The sequence below is a fragment of the Dermatophagoides farinae genome, chromosome 5 (genome assembly GCF_024713945.1).
Source record: "Dermatophagoides farinae isolate YC_2012a chromosome 5, ASM2471394v1, whole genome shotgun sequence".
NCBI classification, from domain to species: Eukaryota; Metazoa; Arthropoda; class Arachnida; order Sarcoptiformes; family Pyroglyphidae; genus Dermatophagoides; species Dermatophagoides farinae.
In genome coordinates this window covers 3943705-3963278 of record NC_134681.1, presented here as the reverse complement: position 1 = coordinate 3963278, position 19574 = coordinate 3943705, and the positions used below count along the sequence as shown (strand labels likewise).

General features: G+C 28.1%; 1 long non-coding RNA gene across 1 annotated transcript in view; it reads right to left on the bottom strand.

Moving 5' to 3' along the window:
- LOC124499694 (uncharacterized) overlaps nt 1–18693 on the bottom strand; it is a 72871-nt gene extending 54178 nt beyond the window's left edge. Inside the window, exons 1-2 of the long non-coding RNA XR_012832237.1 lie at nt 18536–18693; nt 3689–3768 (exon numbers count right to left, since the gene is read on the bottom strand). This is a non-coding gene — a long non-coding RNA (uncharacterized LOC124499694). The remainder of the gene's footprint in view (nt 1–3688; nt 3769–18535) is intronic.
- Between the last annotated feature and the right edge of the window lie 881 nt (nt 18694–19574).

Below are 19574 nucleotides of genomic sequence, written 5' to 3'. Positions count from 1 at the left end.
CTATGCACTAGTTTTTTTTTTTTTTTTTTGGTTTTAAAAATATAAATTTTAAATCAATAAAAAATAACTAAATATCAAAGTACCACCATCAAAGGTTCAAATTGACGATCAAGGCCAATGTTTTTTTTTTTTTTTGGTCCCACCAAACTAAGGTGGTTACAATTGAGAAAATGGCAGTGTGTGTGTGACAGAGGGAGAGAGAGAGAGAGGAACAGAAAGAACATTTGTATATGATTGCCATAGCAATCATCAACATCATAGTCATAAGTTCCCGGGGAAAAATTTGAAAATTTCTTACTTTTACTGATACAAATAACAACATATTTTTGTCATTCTATTTTTATTTTCGCCAATAGAATCATTTTCTGAATTGTACAAAATATCGATCGATTTCGTTTTATTACACAAACTAGTAGTAGTAGTAGTAGTAGTACTCACACCACCCATTTATCACCTCCCAATTATCAATTTCATCAATATTTCAATTTTCCAGTATTGATGATGATAATGATGATGATGATGATGAGAGTTTTTTTTATCGGGCTTAGGTTTCAGTTAGCTTGTTTTTTTTATGGATAGCTTAATGTACACATGATAACGATAATAGTCATAATAGTTTATATGGTAGTGGTATTAGTGAAAACGAAAAAAAACGACGGTTTTAGAAACCAGAAACCGATGAAGAAAAAAAAAGTTCCAGAATCAAGTAAATGATGAAAATTTATAATAAAAAGAAAATATTAAAAAAAAAATGAAAAATGAAAACAAATGGGCCCATTTGTTTTTTTTTGTTTTCTATTATTTGTTCCAATTGGAGCACTTTGTTTCATTTTTGGTTCCTATATTCTGGATATCTCACTAACTTCAAACCAGCAAAAAAAAAGTAGGTGGCAAATGAAGGACCATTTTTCCTAGTTCTGGAGAATTTTTTGTTGTTGTTGTTGTTTAAAGAAACAAAGAACAAACAAAAGAAAAAAAATAGGAGGCGTCAGTCGGTCAGTCAACCAGAAAAAAATATATAAAATTTTTGAAACACTTCATTTTCCGGTCATTTTTGTCGTTGGTTGGTTTATTTATTTATTTGTTCCATCTTGTTTTATTTTTCACTAAATCTCTTAATAGTTCGATGACATTATGATGATGATGATGAAAATGATATTTCAAGTACCAAGTGGTGATATTTGACAACGACAATAAATAAAATTGAATGAAAAATGAAAAATGACGATGATGATGATGATGATGATGACGAATGGTGGAAAACTAAAAACAAAAAATTTAAAAATTCTTCAAATTGAAAATTTTCAACAAAGCTAAACCATAATAATGAGCTATATACAATAATAAAGCAAGAATTTCATTGATTCTGAACATGAGAGTAAATAACAGAAACCAAAACCAAAAAACCAAAAAAATTAGGCGTTATTACCAAGAAAAAAAAGAGACCAATCTTTCTTTTTTTTTCATTCGTTCATTTTGTTGTTGTTGTTGTTGTTGTCATCATTATCATATCACCGAGATAATTTACATAATAAACATACATATATATACCTTATATATTGTTTCCGCACCCAAATCAAATGTGTGTGTGTGTGTGTGTCCAAGAGAGAAAGAAAAAAATCATATTGAAAATGAACACAAACAGGATACATTAGATCCATCCAGAATGGATCAACATTTTTTTTTTTGGGGACAAATACGGATATTATTCAAATATATACAATTTTTCCCGTCTTATACTAACGATGACGATGATAATGACAATTTGAATACATACACACACACACACCCGCACATATATTCAAATTTGAATGAATAAATGAACAAATGAATGAAATGGTAAAGGAAAACGCCCTAAACTTTTACTTTTTGTCCGGAAAATGAATGAAGAACCAAAATCAAGGTTCAAAAAAAAAATCTGTTTGTTTTTCCAATGTTTTGTTCATTGTTATTAATCAACATTTAATGAAATGGATGATTGCAAAAAAAAAAACAAAAGTGAAAAACCCGAAAAACCGCCAAAGATCCACCACCAGTGTGACAATCAACCAAGAAGACGCAGAAAGAATTATTTACATACACAACTTTCCACACAACATTATGAAAACAAACAATATCCATATGCATAAATAATTAGGATGAATTTACATTTTTTTTCTCTCGCTCTCTTATTGTTGTGTTGTTATAAATTTCAACATTTACCGCTCACTAATTATCATTGCATTATTTTGGGTAAAAAAAAAATCCCCACAAATATTATCATAATCACTGGATGGATATAAAGGATGTAAACTTCATCATCATCATCATCATCAGGATGACCTATACACACGGTTTTTTTTTCATTGTTCCACTTTTGTATGGAAGAAAGAAAAAATTTTTCATTATTATCACAATGAATGTACCAAATGTTCCAAAAAGGATTCATCATCATATGGATACACACACACACACACACAGACAGACAGAAATTATTAGTGTATCATCATTATCGTCAATATATAACAACATTATATAATGACAAATTGAAAGAGATGCAGAAAAAAATGCTATTCAAAAACACACAGCACGATTTGTAAGATATTCAATCAATAAATGAATAAATGAATGAATGATTGAATTCGATTCGATTCAAATCCAATTGAATTGAATTGTATTGAATTACAAACATGTGAAACACACAGACATACATACAAATGGTATATATGAATGACCAATGAATGAATAATAACGACAGTAATAACAAAATGACCATGTCACCATGGATCACCAATATAAAACATTTGTCTGCGTTGTTGTTGTTATTGCTGTTGTTGTTGTGTATGAATGTCATTTGTCTCGTTTTTTTCTGCAGTTTATTCGAGGATTTGGAACGTTCCATTCAATTCAATTCAATTCCATTTATTTCTCATTCAATTCTCATTTTTATTTTTTTTTCTTACAGACAAATAAGGCATTGATGGACACAAAATGTTTGTGTGTTTGTGTGTGTGTGTAAATCGATTTAAGAATGATGAATAGCATGTGAATCGATCTATCAATCTATTTATCTATTAGTGAATAGATTGAATATACATGAAATAGATTGGAAGCTTCATGTTCCATTCATAAAAACCGTAACTAAATTAAATTGATGATGATGATCAATTAACATTAACATTTTTATTGAAATCTTGTAATCTTGTCTGCCGTTATTACAATAATCATCATCACAATCATCACTATGAGTAAAATGAAATGTAATGTGAACATCGATTCACAATGACAACAACAATAATCGTTAATCATGAAAATTGAAAATTGAAAAAAAATCATAATGAAATGACATATAGAACGTACGTAGAACAATTTCATTGAAAAATTTTGATTCCTTTTTTCCAAAAAAAAAAGAAAAAAATCCTTTATCAATATATAATTAGTTTCCGTTGATCGTATCCATAGGGGAAAAAAATGTGTCGATCCAGTAGTAGTAGAATAATAAAATATAATCAGCCATTTTTCCGGCAAATATATTGGATGGAATCGATCATCATCATCATCACCAATATTATAAAATCAATCGATAATTGGATCAATATAGCATTGTTGTATTATCAATATCAGACGCATTTTTGATTGTTTGTGCATGTATAATAATAATGCCTACGCGCATCTTAAAGGGCCAGAAGAAGAAAACTGTTACATTTACCTTTGCCGATGTATTGTAATCAATGAATCAATATGGATCGGTTCCATTCAAGAAGCACAATTATTATTATTGTTATTACACTGTTTAATGTGAAAGAATGAAAAGAGAAAAAAGAGAAAAAAATTTTATTAATAAAAAAAAATTTAAAATGATAAAATTTAGAGGAAAAAAAATTCTTCCGCAAAAAAAAATTCACCACCAGATATTTATCATGATAGGAAAATAAAAATTATATATATGCCAACCCTAGAATGATGACGATGAAACAAACGAACTAGCTATCTAGAAAAAAACTGAATTAATTTTCATCATGACAATAATAATTTTTTTTTTCCGAAAAAAAAGCGAGAAAAATTGATGATGATGATTCATATCATCATCATCATCATTATAACTGATTGGCCAATCCAATCAGCCAATCAAATATTATTAACCGATATACGAACAACAACAACAACAACAGCAACAGCGATGGCAATAATAATCAATCAATCAATCAATCATCAATCAAACAAACAAAACAAAACAAAAAAAAATTTTTTTCATTTTACACACACACACACACACACACACACATGATGAAGGAATTCAAGTAGCTTTTCATGTCATCCCTCATCTCATACACATTGATGTGATTGAACTATTATAAAATGGTTGTTAACAAAAAAAAAAATTGACTTGAAAATGGAGGAAAAAAAGGGAGAAAAAAAATTTGAAAATTGAAAAAAAAAAAATTTTTTTTTACAATGAACGAAGAAAATTCAATTCAAATTTTTTTTTTTTTGGCTGTGTTATCACTGCCTCCATTTTGACCTGAATGAAATTGATGAAAAAAAAAATGAAAATGAAAAATGAAAATTTCCATATTTTGATTATTGATTGTCATCGTCCAACGTCCATCGTCTATTGTTGTTGATGTTATGTGTCACATTATTTATTGTCATCCACATTATCAATTGTCAATTTTCATTTTTTTTTTGTTTTGTTTTATTTATCTAACCGTTCCATTTTAAAATCATTTTGTTTATTTTGTTCTAGTTGAAATTTCAATAAATTTAAATTTTCAATCATTTGCATCATCATCATGATCATCATGATCATCATTATTATATTGATAAGCAAAAACTATATTTGCATTATCATCATTATTGGCCAAAATGATGGAAAGACGACGGTGCAAATTCATATCTTTTTTTTTTGTTCGTTTCGTTTTTCATATAATTTTCAATCTTGTGTTTTGTTATCTCCGTTTTGGCTGATTTGTAATACGCTCATTTTTTTTTCTCTCTTTTTATCCTGTTTTCTTTTTGGTTACTGTTGTTTTTTTTTTATTTTGTCCATTTTCCAACATATAACGTTTTTTTTTTTGGTTGTTGCTGCTGTTGTTGTTGTTGTTGTGGTGATGGTTGATGATTGGACAATCTAACGATTTTTCGTGACTTCTTCTTGTGGCCAAGTTATTGTTGCTGTTGTTGTTCAAATGATGACGATCGATTTTCAATGATGATGACGACGACCGAATGAACTTAACTTGAATTGAACTAAAAATGAACGACCCAAACCAACAATGATGATGATCAATAAAGAGAAAGAAAGATATTTGGCCACTATGGACAACAACAACGGTCAGATCGTCTTCGTTTTTATTTTTTCATCTTCAACTCCATCATCATCATAAACACAGCAACAACAATCGTGTATCGTGTGTGCGAGTGTTTGTGTCAGACGAAAAGCAACAACAACAACAACAACAACAGAAAAAAATGAACGAATTCACCAATACAATAAAAAGATTTGATGGAGCCAAAAGAAGAAGCAGAACAAACACAATAACGACAACAACAACAACAACATCGAATGATAAAAATGGCCATATCACATATCTACAACAACAACAACCAAAATAACAGAAAGCTTATAACGATACTGTATATTGGTTATGATGATGATGATGATGATGATAGATTTTGGATACTCGATTTTATTCAACAATAGATTTTCGGTGTGGATGGAATGTGGATTGTACACACTATATACAAGTGTACAGTACACTCAACACTATCATCATCATCATCTTCATCTTTATTATTATCATTTTCATCATCTTTTTTTTACCATTGTCTTCAATACAATTTTCATTGTATATGAATGAATATAGAACATGTATATACATACGGTATCACAGTTGTTTTTTTTTTTGCTCATCTCATTCATTCATTCATTCATACATCCAATAAATCAATCAATCAATCAATCAATCGATCAATCGGTCTAATTGAAATAATAACCGGAAACAAAGATTTTTTAAAATTTTAAAACTTGAAAATTTGGTTAAAATTTCGGTGGGGGGGAAAAATTGGAAAAAATGGATTTTTTTTTTCTCCACAACGTGTTGATTATTATTGCACGTACAAAATACAACTTAATTAATCTGGAAACAAAAAAAAAACTGTTGATGATGATGATGATGATGATGATTATCAACTTTTTGGATTTTTTTCTTTCTTTCTCTCTCTCTCTCTCTCACTCGCATCATATGGATTATAATCCATCACAGCCACAAATCATATATGTGTGGTGTGTGATGTGTTTATATGAATAATAAATGAACAAAAAAAAAATGAAATCACTCAATATATTGCTGTGGCATAACATTAATAACATCATCATCATCATCATTGGATTTCGGATATTAAGATTGAAAATGAAAATGAAAACAAATCATCAGTAACGAAAAAAAAAAAAAATGAAAATGAAAACCACGTTCAAAGAGCTAAAGAGGTTTTTTTTTTGTTTTTTTTTCTGATCCATTCTCAAAATCCAATGATGAAGAAAAAAAAATCAAAATCAAAATCATCATCATCATCATCACAATGGCCAATAAGGAAAATGAAAATGCAGACATTTCATGTTTATTACATAATGTGTGTGTGTGTTTGTGTGTGTGCATTACACAGGGCCAATATGAAAAAACTGTGAACAAAGAAAAAAAAAATTTTTTTTTCATATCCTGAAATTCCAAATCCTAAAACGAATAATGATGATAATGATGATGGTGATGATGATTGAAACAAAATGGAAAAATCTTAATAAACTCGTTAAGTATTGAATAAATATGACGATGAATATAACTGTAAACAGTTTTTTTGTTGTTGTTGTTGTTGTTCATGTGAAAGTTTCAAAGTTTAGAATGAGTGAATGAATGAATGTGGTGAAAATATGGAATTCGATGATGATGATGAAAATGAAAATGAACATACACACACACACACACACATTACAGAAGTGTTTGTAATATTTTTATTTTGTTTTATGAAAACATAAATAGGTGTGGTACCTGTTGTTGTTGTTGTTGTTGTTGTTGTTTCCACGGTGGTTGACGATATGTTTTTTTTTCTTTTATAAAAGCACTAAGTTTGGTTTGTGTGTATGTCCATAATATTAATACAAATTTTTTTTTTGTTTCGTTTGATACACACACACGTAAATAGACACAGACAATTTTCATCGCTCATCATCACCACATTTGCAACAAAAAAAAAAAAAAAAAAACAAACAGGATCAAACAACAACAATTATAATCAATACACATATGGGTATATTTCCTTGGTGTTTTTTTTTTCGTTGAATTTTTTCACCATACAGGAGGGCTACTTACAATGATTTTGAATGAATTTTTTTTTTCATTGTTTTCTTATGAATGAAATGATGATGATGATTATTATTATGATTATATTTGGTTTTATTGAAATTTCAATTCATTCATCGAATATTAATCAATTTCGTAATAAATGATACATTAAATGAAAAAAAAAATGGGTATGATTCGCAATTCGATTCAAATTTTTTTTTTTGTTTTGTTTTGTTTGGCCATAAACATACACACACACACACAAACACACACACACACACCAATATGTTTGAGATCATAATCATCATATCATAATTATTATTATATTGCTATATTACGAAACTATCGATGATGAATAGTGTGCGTGTACAACACTGCAAAAAAAACGTGTATGTATTATATGTATAATTTAGATGAATTGATGATGAATATCATCATCATCATGATCATTGAGAAAATTATTATCATCATCATCATGTGTATTGTGTGTGTGTGTGTGTGAATGCGAACTGAATATTGAAATTTTGTGTGGAAATGAATTCAATTAGAAAATAAAGGAATTTTTTTTTGCCAGTCGAATTGAAATGATGTCAAACAATAAAAACGAATAATGGAGACATGGACTACATGAAAAAAAAATGACTTGTGCACGATTTTTTTTTCTGTACGCGTGCTGTGTAGAAAGAAAAAAAAATTTGTTCATTTTCAATTTGGATTTTTTCATCATCATCATCATCATCATCATCTTCTTTTTCATTTTTATTTCTTTCGATAATTTGCATAATTTTCATGTTTGGACATAATTTATCGATCATTTTTTTTTGTTGTTCATTGATTGAACAAAAAAAAAACCGAGACAAAAAAAAGTGACATAATTTCTGTAATCATGAATGCTTTCTATGTGTGTGTGTGTGTGTGTGTCTTCTTTTAAATTCATCCATTCATCATTGTGTGGAGATAATCAATTGAAAAAAAAACAAATTTAAAGATCAACAAGTTGGAAAAAAAAACTTAAAAAAAAGATAAAAACAACACACACACACACCGATAGGAATGAACAACAACAAGCTGCTGTGTTTGGACACCCTGTGTGTGTGTGTGCGTTTCAAATTCAATCAATTCACTTGTCATCATCATCATCATCATCATCAAAGATTTAACTAACTAACTAGCTAACTAATCAGAGAAAACCAAAAACAAAACAAAAAAAAAAGACTTGATCAACTAACTAGATGAATTGTAATCAGGATAGAAAAAAAAAATTGGATTCACGTCGTGTGTGTGTGTGTTGTTCAACTTTACAAATTGTAACTGTTTTCATTTCATTTCATTTCATTTTGAAATTTTACATTGAAATTGAATTTTTTTTTATAAAAAAAACACAATACACAAGCACAAACAATATACAATGGAATAGAATAGAAGAGAAGAGAATGGAAAAAATATGCAAATTTAAACAAAACAAAACAAAAAACAAAAACAAAAAAAAATAAAAGTAAAATCGAATCACAAATAGCCAGTAAAAACAAAAACAAAAACAAAACGAAAAATTCCATCATCCAAAAATGAAATGAATATTTGCAATTTTTTTTTTGTTTGTTTTCATTTCCAAAATGAAAATGCTGCTATTTATGGATATTTGTAATTTCTTTTCATTTCTGTTTTTTTGTTTGTTTGTTTGAGTGTGGCTGGCTAGTTACAAATGTAATGAATATTTTGGCTGTTGTTGTTGTTGTTGTTGTTAACAGGACAATTCAAGTTGATGACGATGATGATGAAAACAAAGCCAAAACCAAATGAATGAATGAATGAATGAATGATTACTTGTTACAAATACAATATGGATTCAAAAAATGCAATGATAGATGGATGGATGGATCATATATGCAAATTTTTTTTTTGTGTGTGTGTGTGTTGTAATTTTTTTCTTGCCAAATGAATTATGATCATGTGAATGTTGATGTTGATGTTGATGATGGTGATGGTGATGATGACAAGACATTGTTAGATTAGATTGGAATGTAAAATGAAGAAAAAAAAATGTTTTGTTTCTTCTTCTTCTTCCAGTTAAGAATTGGTTAAGCATTGTTGTTGGAATATAGTAGATAAATTATTGAAAAAGACAACAACAACAACAACAACGAAAAAAACCGATGAAAATTCACATGTATTTGTCAAAGTTTAGTTTGTATTCATTGTTTAGCTTGACCATTTTAAAAAAACAAAAATGAAAATTGTGCGAAATTTAATACATTCAAATCCTTACTTGTTGTTGTTGTTGTTGCTATCATTAAATGATGGATCGGTCATTATCATCAATGGGCAGAATTTAAGAAAAAAAAATTTGGCCTTCAAGTAGAGCAAACACAATTAAAAACAAAGTTTTTTAAAGAAAAAAAAATGATGATAATGAGTGAAAGTGGAAAACTAGTGACGATGACGACTACGGCCATATTCAATACAATGATGGAAATTTATTCATTCATTTTCTCTATGACCTTAATTTGTTTGGCCGGTAACGACGACAACAACAACAACAACAACAGCATCAATTATGATGAAAAAAAAACCGGCCGGCATTGATTCCAAATTCCCGTTCGCACATTTTATATGGATTCGATAGAATAAAAAAAAACCTAACCTGGTCAAAATGAACCATAAATACAACAATAATACAATGATGATTATCATAATCATATCATGATCGATACAGCATACATCGTCATTATCATAAATTCCTTTTCACATTCAATCTCTTATCGATTATATAATAATCAACCGAAGAAATTTTTTTTTTGAAATACACGAAAGATAAACCACCGACACCAATGAAAGCACCAAAAAAAAACCAGTGTTTATCAGTGTCAAAAAAAAAACAAAAATGATCATTATCATTATATGAATATTAATGCCAAAAACAAAAAAAAATTGTATTTGATCATCAATGGATTCATGTGAGTATATATAATGATTATGTTGATGATGATTATTATTATTATTATTAGACCGAACAATAATGATAACCCGAATCTTTGTTGTTGTTTCTTTGTTATATGCAGAAAGAAAAAAATTCATTTGCATTTTTCATCAAAAAAACAATGGATAAACCAAATGAAAAACAAAAACAGAAAAAAAAATTCAAGTTCAATCAAATTATATTACCACATCATCATGTTATTGTTGTTGTTGTTGATTCATGAAATTCGATTATTACACACACACACAAATCAAAATACCTAATAACCTAGAAACCTACAAAACAAAAACCGAGAGAAGAAACAAAAAAAACAAACCCCTTTTTTTCTCTTGAACAAAAAAAAAAACAACAAAAAGATTTATATCAAATCGAATGTAAAATTTTCCAATTCCTCCATTTACAATTGTTTGTAATATGCATGCTTGTATACATTCTCCATCTGTTTCTTTTTTATCAATCAATCAATCAATGCATTGATATATCGATTGTTTTTGATTATATTCTAATTATAAATCATAATCATAATAATAATAATAATAGGTGTATGATGATGATGATGATTAGGTCGGTCGAGATCTTGAATTTCAATAAATGAAATTATTAAAATTTTAAAGTTAAAGTATTTTTTTTTTACTGAATTCAACCAACCAACCAACATAATCATTATCAATAATTGTATATATGCTGATGATGAATGTGTTTTTAGAGTAAAAATCCAATGAGTCTTTGTTCCAAATGGAACACGTAGAAAAGTTTGCAATATATTTTTTTTTATTCATATATAGACACAATTTTCATTCATGTTTGTTTGTTTTGGCATATTTTCATTCATTGTTTCATTTTCTTTTCATTTCATTTCATTTTTTGTTTGTTTGTTTGTTCGTTTGTTCCTGGATTCACGTTTGTTTATTTGATGTTTTGATGATGATGATGATGATGATGATGATGATAAACAAATTATTGAATTTTTTTTTCGTCTTCTTCGTCTCTCATTGATTTTATATATTGACGTTAATTCACTGATGTCTCTCTCTCTGAGTGTGTGTGTGTGTTTTATTTTTTCATTTTGATTAAAAATTGCCCTGCGTAACAAGGATATAATAAAACAGGGAAATGAAAATAAACAAACAAACAATCAAAGACAGACAGACAGACAGAAAATTCAATTTCATTCCAATTCAATTCAATTTGAAAAAATAAAATAAAAATGTGTCAATATGATTCAATATGACATTGAATATTGAATCATTGGAAGAAGCCAAATATTAAAACTAATCAAATGGATTTGTTTTGTTCATTTTTCGTTTCATCCACTATACAAAATATATAAAGATAATTAAATTTTACGAATAAAACCTTGAAATGGATGTGGAAAAAAAAATGAAAATGAAAATGAAATTGGAAAAAAACGGAAAACTTTATCATCATCATCATAATCATCATCGTGGACAATGACAACCGAAATTGAAAGGACCATTTTTTTTCATTTATTCATTCATTCGAAAACGGATTTGAATCAATTAGATTTCAATCATATTGCACACATACACACACACAGAGAGAGAGAGAAAAAATGTGCTAATGAAAGGCTTCTTGTTTGCTTGCAGCCATTCATAGATAAAGTTAATCATTACAAAAAAAAACACTTCCAAGTTCAATAGTAAAAAAAACCATATTTTTTCAATATAAGAAAGAAAAAAAGATTTACATTTTGTTTCTCTCTCTCACTTTCTCTCTATCCATCTAGCTTTTTTCAATGCTTCTAGATTTGATTTTTATGGACATCCGACTAGCACACACACACACACACACGGACACACGGATCTCATTATGTATGATGATCAGGTATATCATCATCATCATCATCATCATCATCGTTAGACGATTGTGAAACAAAAATACATAATAGAAAAAAAAATTGGCAAGGCTAAAAAGCATTTCGAATGAAACTTCAATGTGAGAAAAAAAAAACACAAACTCATTAACAATATAAATATGAAATGATGAAAATGAAATGTAACTCTATCCATCCATTATAATATATATTGGTGAGTGATGATGATGATCCAAAAGAGATGGACCATTTTTGAATCATTTGTTGTTGATTCGATGAATTATGATGATGATGATGATATAGAGAAAAATAATGGACAAAAATGGACAAAAAAAATATGAAAATCCGAATCATCCAAACACGATTATGAATAAGTGACTTAGACATTGAGAGTTTTGTTTGTTCAAATTGGAGTGAACGCGTGTGTGTCCGGAAAATCTTTATATCATACTAATGATGATGATGATGATGATTTTTTTTCTTACTTTTCATCATTTTTCATTATTTATTACAATGAAAATTTGCGAAAAAAAACTGCGCATGATGAACGTTTCAAATGGAACAATGAATATAAAACGAATTATGATGATGAAAAGAATCGAATGTTCGATATACAATCGATAAAACAAACAAATGGACAGAATTTGATGAAAAATAATAGTGAAATAAAGACAGAAAAAATTTCTAATTTAACATTTTCAAGTTTGAATATTTTCTCAAGATTTCTTTTCTTTTTTTTTGCTGACCATGTGTAAAGAGCATTTTTTTTGAATGAAAAAAAAGAAAAAAATTCGCATTTTTGCTACAAAGAATGTTCAATCATCAAATGGTGACCTAAATATTCTTTTGGATGTATTCATTCATCCACAAGGAGAATTTAAGAATCTTTTTTTTTGTTGCAAAAAAAAAGTTTGAAATGGCAAAAATGGTTCCATTCAGTTCATTTGAGTAGTTCATCATCATAATCGAAATTTTTTTTTTCGTTTTGTTTCTTTTGCAAAAATGATAAATTTACTCATCTTGAGTTTATTTGTGGAATTTTTTTTTCCGTTTCCGTTTTGTGTGTATGTGTGTGTGCAACAAACAGACAAACAAACAATATTTTAAACATGCCATGTCAGCAAGAAAGAATGAAAAAAAATTCATAATTTCAATATAAAGTGAATAATAACAAAGTGGCAGTTTTCGATTCTGGCTACGTTTTTTTTTTTTTTGATAAGAATTTTTAGACTTACGGTAACAACGGTGATTTCAATCAAGTTAGTAACATTATCCTTGTGGATTGAAATTGAATTATGATATAATGTTCTGGTCAATGATGTATTCAGAAACAAAGCAAAAAAAAAAAAAACAATTTTCTGTCGTATTGGATTTCAAATTTTTTTTTTATTCTGTAAATTGAATCCAAAATCACAACCGACTAAACGAGTGAAAAAAAATGTGTGACCTGGTGAATGAATGCGAAATCACAACATCTGGAGACAACAACAACAACAACAACAACGTTACATAATACAATGGACGAAAAAGAAAGAAAATTTATTAAAAACTATAAACAAAACAAAATGGGGAACAAAAAAAACTGATCCAATTGGAACGACAACAACAACAACAACAAAAACAACAATAATAACAACAAACAAAAAATGACCATATCACACAAACAAAAACAAGACAAAGCTAATAAAAAAAAATACGTACGTCATTTTACTATGTGCATGATGATTATTATCGTTATGGCTTGATTTGCACTTCGTATGAAAAAAAATACACACACACACACAAAAACATTGAAAATGTCCATAATTTTCTTTCTTTTTCTTTTTCATTTTCATTTTGTCTACAATTCTAAGGGTGCACGCACACACATACACACACACAATCTTGTAGCTTTATTATTATTATTATCATCACTAATATCCTAATTTGCATGAATAAATACATGATTGTGGTTCGAGGTTTTCGACCACTACCATTCATGAATATATGACATAATAACGGCAACCAAAAAACAAAATGAAAAAAAAAAAACAAAACGAAAAAAAAGTCAACAGCCATTTCATTTCATTTCATTATTTTCTCATTCACAATATGTTGAGATATATATGGAGAAATAAAGAAATAGAGAAAAAAAACAATTTCATTTGCGTTACTTTATTGGAAACTCTATATCTACAGAAAAAGAATCATAGTCCAACGATAATAATAATAATAACTGAGTGATTGAAAAAAAAAGAAAACACTGATCTTGTGTGTATGTGTGTGTGTCTGTGCGGGGGTGGAGGAAGCCAAATAGAAATAGAAATTATTATTATTATGATTATGATTATGAAACACGGAACCAAATATTAGTATTTTTTCTTCGTTTGTTCGTTCGGTCGGTCGTTGTTGTTCTGTTGTCTACTATCAGTCTGTTTTACTTTTGGTTTTTTTTTGATCCAATTCTCTCTCTCTCTCTCTCTCTCTCTCTCTCTCTCTCTCTCTCTCTCTCTCTCTCTCTCTCTCTCTCTCTCTCTCTCTCTCTCTCTCTCTCTCTCTCTCTCTCTCTCTCTCTCTCTCTCCATTCTCAATGAATATAATGTTGTTTCAAAATGAAAAAAAAACAACAAAACAAAAATCTGTTTGTGTGTGTGTGTGTGTGTGTGTGTAATAAATGTGAACAAAATGTAAAAGAAAGAAGAAGAAAAAAATCTCTTGTATATATGGAATATAATTTTGCAATGTTGTATGTATTTGTGACGCCTAGAAGATAATTAATTTGTCACACACACACACACATGTAATGTAAATTTACATGAACATTAATGTAATGTATATCTATGAATTACATACAAAATGAAGAAGAAAATTATGAATGAATGGATCTCATTGCAAATTGGTCAAATGATTCATATATGATACAAAAATGAGAAGTAAATTTATGCAAGAAAAAAAAAGAATCTACCCTTTAATTTTGGATTCATTCAAATGATGAAAAAAAAAGAAAGACAAAGTAGTAGAAAAAGAAGAAGAAGAAAAAAAAACGCCCGCAAATAATAAATAACGGCAGCGATTATAATGGCTGGCGTCAAAAAAAAATGAAAAAAATGAAAGTTAATATTTGCAAGCAGAAATTGGCCTCATCATCATCATCATCATCACCATCGTTTGATTATTTTTGATTAGAAATATACAGAAACAAAAAACGAAACGAAAACTCCATAGATATCATTGGTGGGCGTCATCATCAGCAAACACACACACGCATACACGCATACACACACACAGACAAACACGATTTTGTCCTCGTTCTTTCAAGAAAAACTCCCAATATCGAAAAAAAAACGGCAAAAAAGAAAGAAAAAAAAATGCTCACGAAGATTTTTTATTTTATTTAAAAAAAATTGATTTCAAATACAAAAAAAAATTATCAATTTTCTTGGAAAATTTTTCCATTGAAATTAAATGAATGGATGTTTATTTGTTTGTTTCACCTGATTGATCAGCATCAGTTGTGTTAGACAATTGTTTGATTATTACGTAAAATAAAACACACAACGATAATAATATTTTGACACAATCAAAAAAAAAAAAAAATTTACTGCTGTAGTGAAAAAAAAAGAAGACAGAAAACAGAAAAAAAACATCTGCTCATCATTTTCAATGCTGATGATCATGATGATGATGATGATGGCAATGGAATAGTGTGTGTAGTATTAGATTGGATATAAATTGTTTTTTTTTTTTTTTTTGATCATCATCATCATCGTGTGCATCTTGTGGATGATCATCATCATCGTCATGATCACATCTGACAATCAAAACAACAACAACAACAACAACAACAGATCGAAACAATCATTTATGATGTGGATAATGATTGACCAATGTGTGGACAATCAAAAAAAAAAAAAAATGATTTGTAGGCAGAGTTTCCAACAAATTCTATATGCAATGGTTCATCTAATTGACTATGAAATACAATAGGTCACAATAGCAACAACAACAACAAAATTTTGAATTTGATTTGTCCTGAATATTTTTTTTTTCGTCTTCATTGGTGTATAAATAAAATAGAAACGAATTCGTAAATACAGTAATCATCATCATCATCGTAGAGGAAGATTGATATAATTTGATAATTTGAATGAATGTTAAATTAACTCATTATCCAATCAAAATGAACACAAACACACAAAACAAACAAACAGAATGGTTGTGGATACAAATGAAATCCAGAAAAAAAAGAAAAAAAATTTACATATTATATTTCACAATGAATAAAATGAATGGGTGAATTTTTTCTACGTGCTAGATTTTTTTTTCTTTCTCTGATGATGATGATCATTATTGTTGTTGTTGTTGTTGGATTTGGATTCTGAAACCACATCAATGATGATGACGACGATGATAATCGTCGTGATAATCCTAGCCATTCTTTTTTTTTATTTATTTATTTCATGAAACAAATTTCATCTTGAACATTATGATGAAAATAATACATACAACATCTGCCATAGGATTATCTATTCATAATAATCAAATTGATTGAGCTTGACCATGACCTGATCATCATCATCATCAACATAATCCATTCTATTTGATTTAAGAAAAATTTTCAGTCATTTTTTTTGGCGATTTTTTTTTTTGTTTCATTCACATTTGTAACAGAGTAAAACGCGAAAGGTGTCAACAAAACAACGATGAACAGAAAAAAATGGAGGGTGTTTTCTTCGGCAAATTAACAAACAAAAACGGCCACACCTATTTTGGCCACCAATCACTATATTTTTTTTTTTTTTTTGATTATGATCATGTGATTGACTGGGTTTTGTTTTTTCTTTGTTTTTTGTTGTTGTTGTTCATTCCATTCATGGCTCAATTATTTCAATCAGTTCTGAAGATTATTATTACAGTAAAAAAACAAAACAAAAAAACAAAAGTAAATCGAAACAATGTCGATCGATGATCTCAACGATTTTGCATAATATCTAAACGAAAGAAAAAAATTTTTTTTTTGTCCATCAAAAAATAAACGATTTTTTTTCCAAGTTGAAAATCAATTTTTCACAGACTAAATAATGATGATGATCATCATCATCCACAAACCGTCAACCATGATCATGATCTTATTTAATTTCATCATTCAATTTCAAGGATTTTTAAAAGAAAATGAATAAATAAATTTTCAAACTCGTGATTGTTTTCGTTTCCAAAAAACGAAACGACGACGACGAAGACGAAATAAAAATTTTCAAGAAAAACACACACACACACACATTTTTCTTTCATTTGCTTCGCAATTTTTTTTTTATTTATTTATTTTTCGGTCAATTTCCATTTGTATTCGGTTATTTACACACACACACACAACACACACACCGAGACATAAGATTGTAAATCAAATTGTCAAATTTAAATTAGCATTAGTGACCATAGTCAACCATGGTTAGCCATTCAGCTCTTTTCATGTCATTATCATCATTATTATTATTATTATTATCATCCTTATCATCATCATTTAGCCATAACCATTTTCTCTCTCTCTCTCTCTGTGTGTGTGTGTGATTTTACCAACATTATCATCATCATTTTTCAGTGGAAAAAGAATCTCCATTTTAACCTGGAAAAAGTAAAAATGAAGAAATTTGTTTGGTTGAATTTTTTTTTTTTGGGTGCTCAATAAAATCAAATCAAAATACAATCATCATTTCGGTCATTTTAATGATTATCATCATCATCATCATCATTGCTGTGTGTTCAGGTACAAAAAGAGCTGAATATACAACTATAAAACAATCTATCTATCTACCTACAAAATTTGAAGAATAAAATCAACTAAAAACGAATGATCAAGAAAAAAAAAAACCCACAAACAAAATAAACAGACTGAAAAAAAAGGAGAAACGAAACGAAACAAAAATTTGTAGTAAATTACTGTTGTTGTTGTTGATGATGATGATGAATATTGTTGTGAAACAAACATATCGCATCACACCACCTACGCCCATTTTTGATGAAAGAATGAAAAAAAATATTCAAAAAAAAAAGAAACCAAAGATGAAAAAAATATATAACAAACAAACGCACCAATACATATTATAAAGTACAAAATTACAATCATCAATTAGATTTTTATCATTCTATCCATCTATCTATCTATGTATGTATGTATGTTCAGGTGAAATTTATAATTGAATTTATTTGAAAAAAATAAAGAAAAATGATGATGTAAACAGATGATAACCATCAAAATCTCAAAGAAAAAAAAAGAAATGAATGTGAAATGAATCAAATAGGTAAAAAAAAGATAGAAGAAAATGCTTTATCTAAAAGGGGGAAAAAACGAATCATCATCATCACAATTTAATTCAATTATCGTAGTCATTCTTTTTCTCTATCTCTTACACACACACACACACTTACCGGATATTAATGCTGTGTTGATTTTTTTCGCTGTAGTTATTTTTTTTTTTGTTTTTTATTTTATTCTGGATTATAATGTTTGTTGAATAAAGATGAGGTTATTGATCCAAAAAAAAACAAACAAACAAAAAACAAGAATGAAATAATCGTCGTTATCGATGGTTTATTTGATTGTTTGTTGAAGAAGATAAGATTTCTTTTTTTCTTTTATTTGCAACGTAAACACAAACGCACACACGCATTCACAAACGCACAAACACAAAACACTATTTTATTTCTGGTTAAAATGAAAATTGAAATTGACACACACACACACACACACACAAAACCAATGGAACAAACAAACAAACAAACTGAATGAAGAAAAAAAAATCGATTATAGGCAGATAAATTGATTATAGATTGTTTTTTGCTTCTTGATTTTTTTTTGTTTCATTTTTCATAATCAAATTAATCATTCCAAGAATGTTGATCCAAATTGGTCCAATTCGGTCAGTAAAATCTGTTTGGGAATAAAATTACAATAGAAAAGAAAAAAAAATTGTAAATAAATGACAATAGAAAAAAAAATTCTAAGATGAAACAAAACAAAACAACAAAAAAAACCAGAAAAACCAGATCAAATCAGGTTTCATGTAATCAGACTATTGAAATTATTGATAATAAATACAAACACACACACAGACAGAGAGAGCAAACAGACAGATTATTCATTCACATTTAATAATTTTTTTTTTTTTTTGGATCACTGATCAACTAGATCATATTTGATGATCATAATCATGATCAGAAAGAAAGAAAAAAAAACCAGATCAAGTTTAAACAACCAAAACATCCAAATCAAAATCAAGAAAAAAAAATGACAAAATAAAATCTTGAATTTGAAATGTAGAATATATATGTGATGGCATTTATTTATGGCATTGATAATAATTGAGACATTAAAAACGCACACACACACACACAGACACGTTGACATTTTTGTTCAAACAGAAAAATAATAACGGTTTTTCACACATTTCACAGTTGGTTTGATTAT